Source organism: Hipposideros armiger, unplaced genomic scaffold (assembly GCF_001890085.2).
Source record: "Hipposideros armiger isolate ML-2016 unplaced genomic scaffold, ASM189008v1 scaffold_78, whole genome shotgun sequence".
Lineage (NCBI taxonomy): Eukaryota > Metazoa > Chordata > Mammalia > Chiroptera > Hipposideridae > Hipposideros > Hipposideros armiger.
Genome location: NW_017731428.1, coordinates 1,190,956 through 1,199,733, shown reverse-complemented (window position 1 = coordinate 1,199,733; position 8,778 = coordinate 1,190,956).

Here is an 8,778-nt window from a genome sequence, read left to right as displayed (position 1 = left end):
CCACCATATCAAACACTGTGGCTGGTAATGGAAAAATAGCCCACCAGCTGGCCTCTCCACCTCTACTCTTGTTCCTATAAGTCCTCAATTAATTGTCTTCCCATGTACAATAGAAGTCAGAATGGCCTTAAATCAGATAATGTCATTCCCCCGCTGAGTATCTTAATAGTTTCCTATGGCCTTTAGAACAACCAGAACTCGTCACTGTGGCCTACAAGGTCCAGCCTGGGCTGTGCTGGCCTTGTGTCCATTCTGTACCTACCGCATCTCTTTCCAGCCTCCCTGTTTCTTAGCCTCTCCATCATGCTCGCCTCCTAGCTGCCCCCACACACCGAGCTCTTGCCGAAGCAGAATTTTTGAACTCGCTAGGCCTCCTAACAATTGTTCTTGGCCGAGTTCATTGTGGGCCTCGATCTTTCTTTCCTTTGTGCGTCAGCTTAAATTCTGCTTGCTCTGAGAGCTCTTTTTTCTGATCACCCATGCTAAGGGGGTTGTCATTTTCTTTTATTCTCTACTGTACCACCCACTTATCTTCTTGCCTAGAAGTTACCACCATCTGTAATATTTTGCTTATTCGTTTGCTGCCTCATGCATGGATGGTCTCCCTTGTTAAAGCATAATCTGTTTTTCTTCTTTTAACAGTAAATAAAGCAACAAAGAAGATCTAACTAAAGCCCAGTCCTTAAGACTGTCAATTTGGTGGGAGAGAAAGGTGTTTCACATCACGACCCCAATTCATGGTGATAATGACAGTGTCAGAGGGAAACAGGGCACAATTAGAGAAGTCCTTGAGCCTCCCAGACTAGGTGGTCAGGGGAGGCTGCAACCAATAAGGTGAATTCCGAGCTGGACCTTGACCTTGAAGTGGTTTGTGGATGAAGCATGTGGAACAGAGCTTTTCAGTGTGTTGAATAATAAAGGGATCTCTGTGCAGTTGAAGCACAGTGTGTTTAAGATGGAGGAGGGAGAGATGAATGGGTCCGCAGCTGTGGCCAAATCTGACTTTGAGGCAATGGAGTGTGGAGTGTCAACCACCCCAAGTCCCTTGAATCTAGTGAAAAAGTGTCTTCCTCCCTCTGCTGACACTCAGCAAGCGTGTGATGCGTCTGTCGAGAAGCTTTTCCTCGGTGTGTTTTTGAGGGGGAAGAATCCATTTAACTACAGTTCATTTCTAGCCCTCACATGACTTCAAGCCTCTCTCTGTGTTTGGCTTGGGTATCTCTGAGCAGCTTTGAAGAGAAGGATGAGAGAGGCGTGACATTCTTACTTTATTCTTCAGAAATGTCATTCAAATAGACCCTTGAAGAAGAATCAGGCTATCATTTCTGTTTGATTAAGGGCTCTTTTGTGATAGAGTTGTGGCACATGCCTCTCGAAAGGGAGCTGATTTGCTGTCATGGAACTGGCCTGAGAGCACTGCCAGCATAAAGGTGTGTGTGAACTGCAGGGTGCATTGGAGGTGGTGCTGCAGAATTGGTGCTTTCTTCATGGAGGTGGACCGGACAGTAGCATGTAATGGGTCTGTACTGGAATGGGAAACTGGAGGTCAAAAAAAAAATTAGTACAATTTTATTTACTATCATTCCCCATTAGTGCTCATTGGTGTAACTGTGCTTTTTATGAAAGCCATTTAGTCAAACTAGTTTGTTTATATAGTTGTAAGTAGAGAGGCTGGTTAGGCAGTGTGAGGAAGTATATATAACACAATGGTTAGGAGCGTAAATTTGGGTGGGGCAGATATGGATTTGCCTCTTGGTTCTGTCCCACTTCTAACTTATATCATTTTGATCATATTACAAAACCTTTCTGAGCTCTGGTCTTTTCTCTGTAAAACTGAAGTAATAATTCCTATCACAGAGGATTATTTAAAATGCTAAAGAAGTGATCCATGCAAGATGCTGGTTATTTGTCTGGAATATAGCATGCATCGATACAGGCTACTGCATTATTTTATTATGATGATTATGATTAGTTACTCCTAGTCTCGCTCAAGTGATTTCTGCGTGTTTACTAGACATAAACTGTAGGCAGGCAGAATGCATATGTAATTTTTTTCTTTATTTCTGTAGCTGCACAATGACTAGCATGTAAATAGCCCTTGGTAAATATTTATGGAATGATTTTTAATTATGAATACAGAATTTTGATTTATTAATAGATGCTTAGTGATTTTAATTATCATTAAATTATCGGTTCAAGAATCATTTGGCTAGATTCTATTTTCTCTTGATCTTTTTTCAGGGGGTTTCGGCCAACCTCTGGGGAAGACGGGAGAGGCAGGAAGGCACGATTTTGACAGGGTTAAGAATAGGGGCTTTGGTGCCAGGCAGAGCTGGATTAGAATCTCTGCTATGTGGCTTCCTAGACTCGGGTTTTGCATCTATAAAATGAGGCTAATACTTACGTAATAATTATGATCATGAAACATACCTCATAGGTTTGTGTTAAGCGCTTCATCTATATTATTTCATTGATAATCAGAAACACCTTAGGAGGGAGGGGCTATGATCACCTGTTAAACAGCCTTCTGTGGTCGGGATGAGGATAAAACCAGATGAGATGGTGAAGTGCCTGGTCTGTACAAGAGGCCCATTGACATTTAGTTCCATCTTCTTCCTTCCTCCTTTTCACTGGCGCTGAGGTGCAGACAGGTTGCTGAGGGGTCGGGCTGGGTTTCCAAGTTCATCCAGCTGGTTCCCAGGCCTGTGCCTTTTCTGTTGAGCACTACACCTTCCATCAGAGGAGCATGGAAGACATCTTTGCATGTATATGAACCCCTCTCTCTCTCTCAGCTCGAAGCTATCTTCACCTAGCTACTTGGGGGCCATGCAGAAGGAGTCAGCCAGCCACACACTGGCCCCCAGGGCCACCTTCCAGGTGACAGAGATAAATGCCACAACTTGATCAGGACATAAAGACCCACCGGGACCAGCAGGTCTCAGGCTCATGTCCTGTAGACGCACTCTGCCATTTCACATCGTCTCTCTGGCAGCTTCCTAGTAGGCAGTGGCTGGCTGTGGACTCAGTCTGAAGCCTCGGCAAAGCTGCCTGGTCTCTTTTTTAATAGCAGGCGGTAGAGCATTGCTGAGAAAGCCAGAGCTGAGTCACCTTTCATGCAAGCTTCTCTTGTGTCTGCGGCCGATTGCCAGAGAGGCGCTCTCTGCTTTTCTGATGCAAGAGGCAGCAAGCTTCCATCTCTACCTAATTGTCACCCCATTGGCTGGCTCTGTCCACACAGTTCAACAGACCAATTTAGCCTGGAGGGAAAGGACAGGGAGGAGTGAGAGAGAAAGATAGGGTGGAGAGCAAGGGAAGGAGAGAGAGAGCGAGACTCTTTAGACTCTGTCATGAAACCTGAGTCCTCCAGGTCACATAGCTGGATGATCAGGCCCAGTGAAGAAGTCCCATTTGGAACCAACCCCTTTGTCTTCTGACCTTGCTGTTGCTACTTGCGTAGCAGCTGGGAACCTTGCCTCAAGGGAGAGGTGTGACGTCACCCTAAGCCTTTGTTTCTGCATCTGTAAAATGATGACTCTGCCTAATATTGCCAGCCTCACAAGGTGGTTGGGGGACTAAGTTACCTAATAATATAAAAGAGAGACTGCCCCCCCCCACTCTTGACTGCAACCCTCAGGCTGTGTCTGATGTCTAGTGCACATTTTCATAGACCACTAAACTCTTCCTTCTTAGAACCTTACATGCTAACGATGTTGAGTAATCGTGCCTGTTTTTTAATATCTCTCACCCTTATTAGACTAGATCTGCATGTGCTGGGCCAATATCAGGTGTGTTTGCCACTCCATTTTGGCTGTCTAGCCGAGTATCCAGCAACAAGGGTAGGGACTAAATTAATATTTGTTGAATGATTAAACTGCAAATTGTTTGCACAAACTCCTAATGGGTTTCCACCAGTGCCTTGTATTCAGTTTTGCCCTTCTCCAAACCAATCTCTGTAAAGTATAAATCCAACTATTTATGCTTTTCCTGAGAAACTTGCTCTACCCTGTATAGACAAGGAACACCCCAGGCCCTCAATCTTGGTGTTTTCCTCTTTACAATGGACCCCTCTCATCATCACAGGGCAGCGGGGTGGCTCCAGGACACGGTGCCATTTAGAGCATCTGTGTTTTTTCACCTGAGAGCCTCTCTGCCTGAAATGTCCTCTCCTGTTTGCCAGCCTCTTTCAGGCTTGCTCTTCTTGGAGAACATCAACCTGTTCACCTCCTCTAAGAAGCCATCCTAAACCAGTCACCCATGCCCCCAAGTAGAATCGAGCACTCCCTCCTTTTTGTCCCCAGCTCTGTTTTATCTTTTATTTCCTAATTACCAGTTGCATATTTGTCTGCCCCCCAAGAGACAGAAAATTCAGGAGGGGATCGGAGTGGGTGAGGATGGCAGGCAGGAGTGGGGTGAGGGACAGAAGTCATAATGGCACCGAGTGATAAGATGGTTAAAAAAAATAAATAAAAGGCATCAAGGACAAGCCTGCACCAGAAATAGTGGCATCTGTAACCCAGGACAAATGCAGGACGTGCTGCATCTGTCAGGACACCTGCACCAGCAGCGACTGAGGCTGTATCCTGAAATAGGCCGCACACCAGGTGAGAGCGTGCGCACCATCGTGCCTGCGCCGAGCCCTGGCACATGGCCCAGAGTCAGGCGCTGATCCAAATCGAGCTCCAATTCCCCCTATAAGCAAACAGCAGGGCAGGGAACAGAGGCGCCTGCTAATTTTGAGTGGATCAATGCTTTCAGTGCCAGAGACGGCTTGCAGCAGTTCAAGAACCAAGCCAGGCTCCCTCGCTGCATCGGTGGGGCCTCAGTGGGGCTGGAGGTGTGTGACTTGGGTTTTGCCTCTGACGTTGGAGAGCTGGCCATGTGGCCCATGGTATCTGTCTGGGTTCTGGACATTCTGAAATAGAAAATAGAAATTAAGGGCACGGTAGAAAGAACCTAGAATTTGCAGTCAGACAGATATCGGTTTTTTTCTACTGAGTGAATATGGAAAATCACTTACTTAATTCTCCAAACTTCAGTTTACCCATCTATAAAATGGAAATAATTATAGTACCTGCCTTATGCCCTACTGAGGGTTGTATGTAATACTATACAGTGTCTCAGTGATTAGTGCTTACCATAGAATAGTGGTTCTCAGAGGCGATTTTATCCTCTAGGGGACATTTGACTGTGTTTGGAGATATCTTTGATTGTTGCAACTGGGGGTGTGTCACTGACATCTAGCAGGTAGAGTCCAGAGATGCTGCTGAACATTCTGTAATGCACAGGGCAGCCTCCCCCCATCCCCAACAAAATAATCAACCAGCCCCCAAATGTCAACAGTGCTAAGGTTGAGAAAACCTGCCCTGGCGTAAGCTTGGGCAGCGAAAATGTTAATATATGATGATTATCTCTTCCCACCTACATTTACTGAATATACCGGGAGTGCCAAATAAATGTATACACATTTTAAGAAAGAAAAACACCTGTGTTAAAATTGTAGTACTATATACTGATAACAAAAGATGAATACAAGTCATGGTTGACTTTGACAGTTACAAGAGGTGCTCAAAGTGGTTACCATCCGCGTAATTTTAATACAGTTTTTTCCTGTCTTAAAATGTGTATGCAGGGGCCGGCTGAGTGGCTCAGTTGGTTAAGAGCTCGCTCAAGAGTGTGAGCGAGTTCTGAGGAACAGCAGTTTGATGCCCAGCCCTAGCTGAGCAGCTGCTGAGCTGCCAACAGGTAGCAGGATGGCTCAGCTAAAAAAAAAAAAAAAAAAAGTGTATGCATTTTTTTTGGCACCCTCTGTGTATTGAGAGAACATGGAAGAAGCCGTGGCACATAGAGAAAGGCTGTCATTTCTTTGGTGTTCTTCCCTTTGAGAGGCGGGGTCTCTGTCACTTCTCCTTGAACTTCGGCAGGCTCTGTAACTGCTTTGAACAACAAAATATGGTGTAAACGGCAATAGGCCAGGTTATGAAAGTAGCAGCTTCTACTTCCTGCTTCTTGGAACATCTTGGGGAATCCCGAAATACCAGGGAAGTCCGGCTTCTTGAGGTTATCATGCTGGAGAGTACAAGGCAGGTGACCTGGCTGACTGCTAAGTCCTGCCTTCCCTATCGAATGCAAAATCCTTGCATGTAATTGAGTGCATGGAAGCATTTGGGTTTCAGTTTACATAGAACTTTATGTAATTTTGCATATCTATAGATTCATATGCATAATGTGTATGGATATAGACATGTTATATAATTATGTGTATCTGTGAGGGGTGGGGGTGGCGATTTCTTTCAACCGACCCTTGTTATGCTGGATTTTTTTTTAACATTTAAAACATTATTTTTTTTACTTACGGTTGACATTTATTATTATTTGATATTAGTTTCAGGCCTACAGCCTAGTGGTTAGACACTTATATAATTATGCAGTGATCCCCTGATTAGTCTAGTATCCACCTGGCACTACATACATAGTCGTTGTGGCCTTATTGACTATATTCTCTATACTGGACTTTACATCCCCATGACTATCTTGTTATGCATTTCAAGCCCTGAGTTAGAGAATCCGTTAAGGTGTTACTGAGGGGGGGGAAATTTAAATGAAATAGATTCAACCATCACATGAATTCATCTTCTTGGTGACTACAGTGAATCAGTAGTAATTTCTCCCCAAGGACAATTCTTATTTGGATATGTCATTCCTTACATGGTCATTTGAGATAGCAGGTCATCAGCCCATCGGGGCTGCTTGGTTCAGCTGGTTAAACATTAATGTTGAGACCAGATTGGAGCTTTCAGGACCTGGGCGAGTCTGGAGCCCTATCGCTTGTTTGATAAGAGCGGCAGAGCTCAGAGTAAGGGAATGTGAGCAGGTCCAAACGACAATCGATTTTTGGTCTTGAAAGACAACATAGCGACACAGCACAGAATGTTCCAAAGTTATGTAGTCAGGTAATTGTGGGTCCAAGCCTAGTTTATCTACCTCTGTGTTTAGAAATCTTTAGTAAACTAAAGAATCTTTCTGCACCCAGTACTCTAATCAATGGCAAGTGAATAACAATACTCTCTTTTAACATGGTAGTGGAGAGTATATTAGCTTATAGGTGTAAAGCATCTAATACAGTATCTCACTTATCAGAGGCAATAAATGAATTAGAATTATGTCTGTCTCTCATCTAGCTATCTTCTATCTATCTGTCTATCTATATCTATATCTGTCTGTCTATCTATCTATCTATCATCTATCTATCTATCATCTATCTTTCTCTTCTGTCTATCCATTCATCCAACTGTTCATCCATCCATCTCAGTTATATGTTGTTGGTCAAGGTTCAGTTGGCTGTGTTTTCCAGATGATCTTAAAGCAATGATCAGGGAAGTCTCTATTTGACACATTAGTACTATGATTATTGATCCATAAAGTTTGACAATAATAGATGCAAGTAGATAGTAACTGGACACAATTGTATTTATTTTTGAGGATTTGTTTACTCAACATTTTCAAATGAAATAGAATTTCTATAACATATATTGTTAAACATATTATATATTTGAACTTAATGGAATTCACAAAAGCATTTAAAAGAATTGTGTGTCCCTTCTAGATTTCATTACATTAAAAAAAATCTGCTTAGAATTTCCAAAACCTTGTTCACTTATAAATAATTATTTATTGATCTCTCAAAAGTTGATCAGTAAACTCCTTAAATGGTGCCTCAGAAAATAATAATTGTAATCACAATAAAATATATCTAAAGTATAGCAGATAGATTAAATTATTATTAACAACTATTGAGGTCATTTGAAATGGTACAACTGGTTGTTACTGCTTTTCATTGACCAGCCCTATTTCTGGACTTTTGTTGTACTTGTGATCTGTATCCCATGGTACAGCCATCACTCATATTCACACTGCCACATATTCTCTTTAGTTACAGCTTTTGATGTTTGCATATCTATATAACCAATTTATTCATCAACATATTAAAAGCCTACATGGTTGGTTTATGATTCATTCATTCATTTGTTCAATCTTTATTGGGAGTTTAATGTACTACTGGCATTAAATTAAGCTCAAAGGACACTATGTAAATTAAGGTATAATTTTCATCTTAAAGAAGGTTATGATACAGTGTGGATGGGTAAGGAGGTTGTATAAAGTCAGGCAATTATAATATGGTTTTAAGAACTGGGAGCCGTGGATCATTTTGGAGGGCCAGCTCACCCAGAGGTAATCTGGAACCTGGGAAGATTTCCTGGAGGAAATAGCACTTAAGCTGAAAATTTTCATATCAAATAGACTGTCACCAGATGAACTGAGATATTAACGTTTTAGATAGAAGGGAAAGCATACACAAATAACCTGAAGCAGAAAAAAAATAGCAAAATTATAGAAAACAAAGGTAGTCCAGTTTGAGTATATGAGATATTGGACTGTAAAGATGAATAAGACAATTATTTCTCTTGAAGATTGTTCCGTCTGCTATAAAGGAGAGAAATGTATCAGAGGATCAGAGGAAAACGTGTCAAGCTACTGTATTAATGTGTGCAAAATCCAAGAGCGTGAAGGAGAGAATGGCTCAGTCTGCCTGGCAGTTATCACGGAAAGCTTCACAGAGGAGGTGACTTCTCTATGTTTGATCATAAGCTCTCTAAAGGCAAGGACCATGTCTTTGAAAAATTTTACATTATCTGTTTTTCCCAGCACAGTGACAGATCCCCAGTAAGTGCTGGATAAATCCCTGGTTTACTGGTATTTGTTGCAATGACCCCTGGGAGG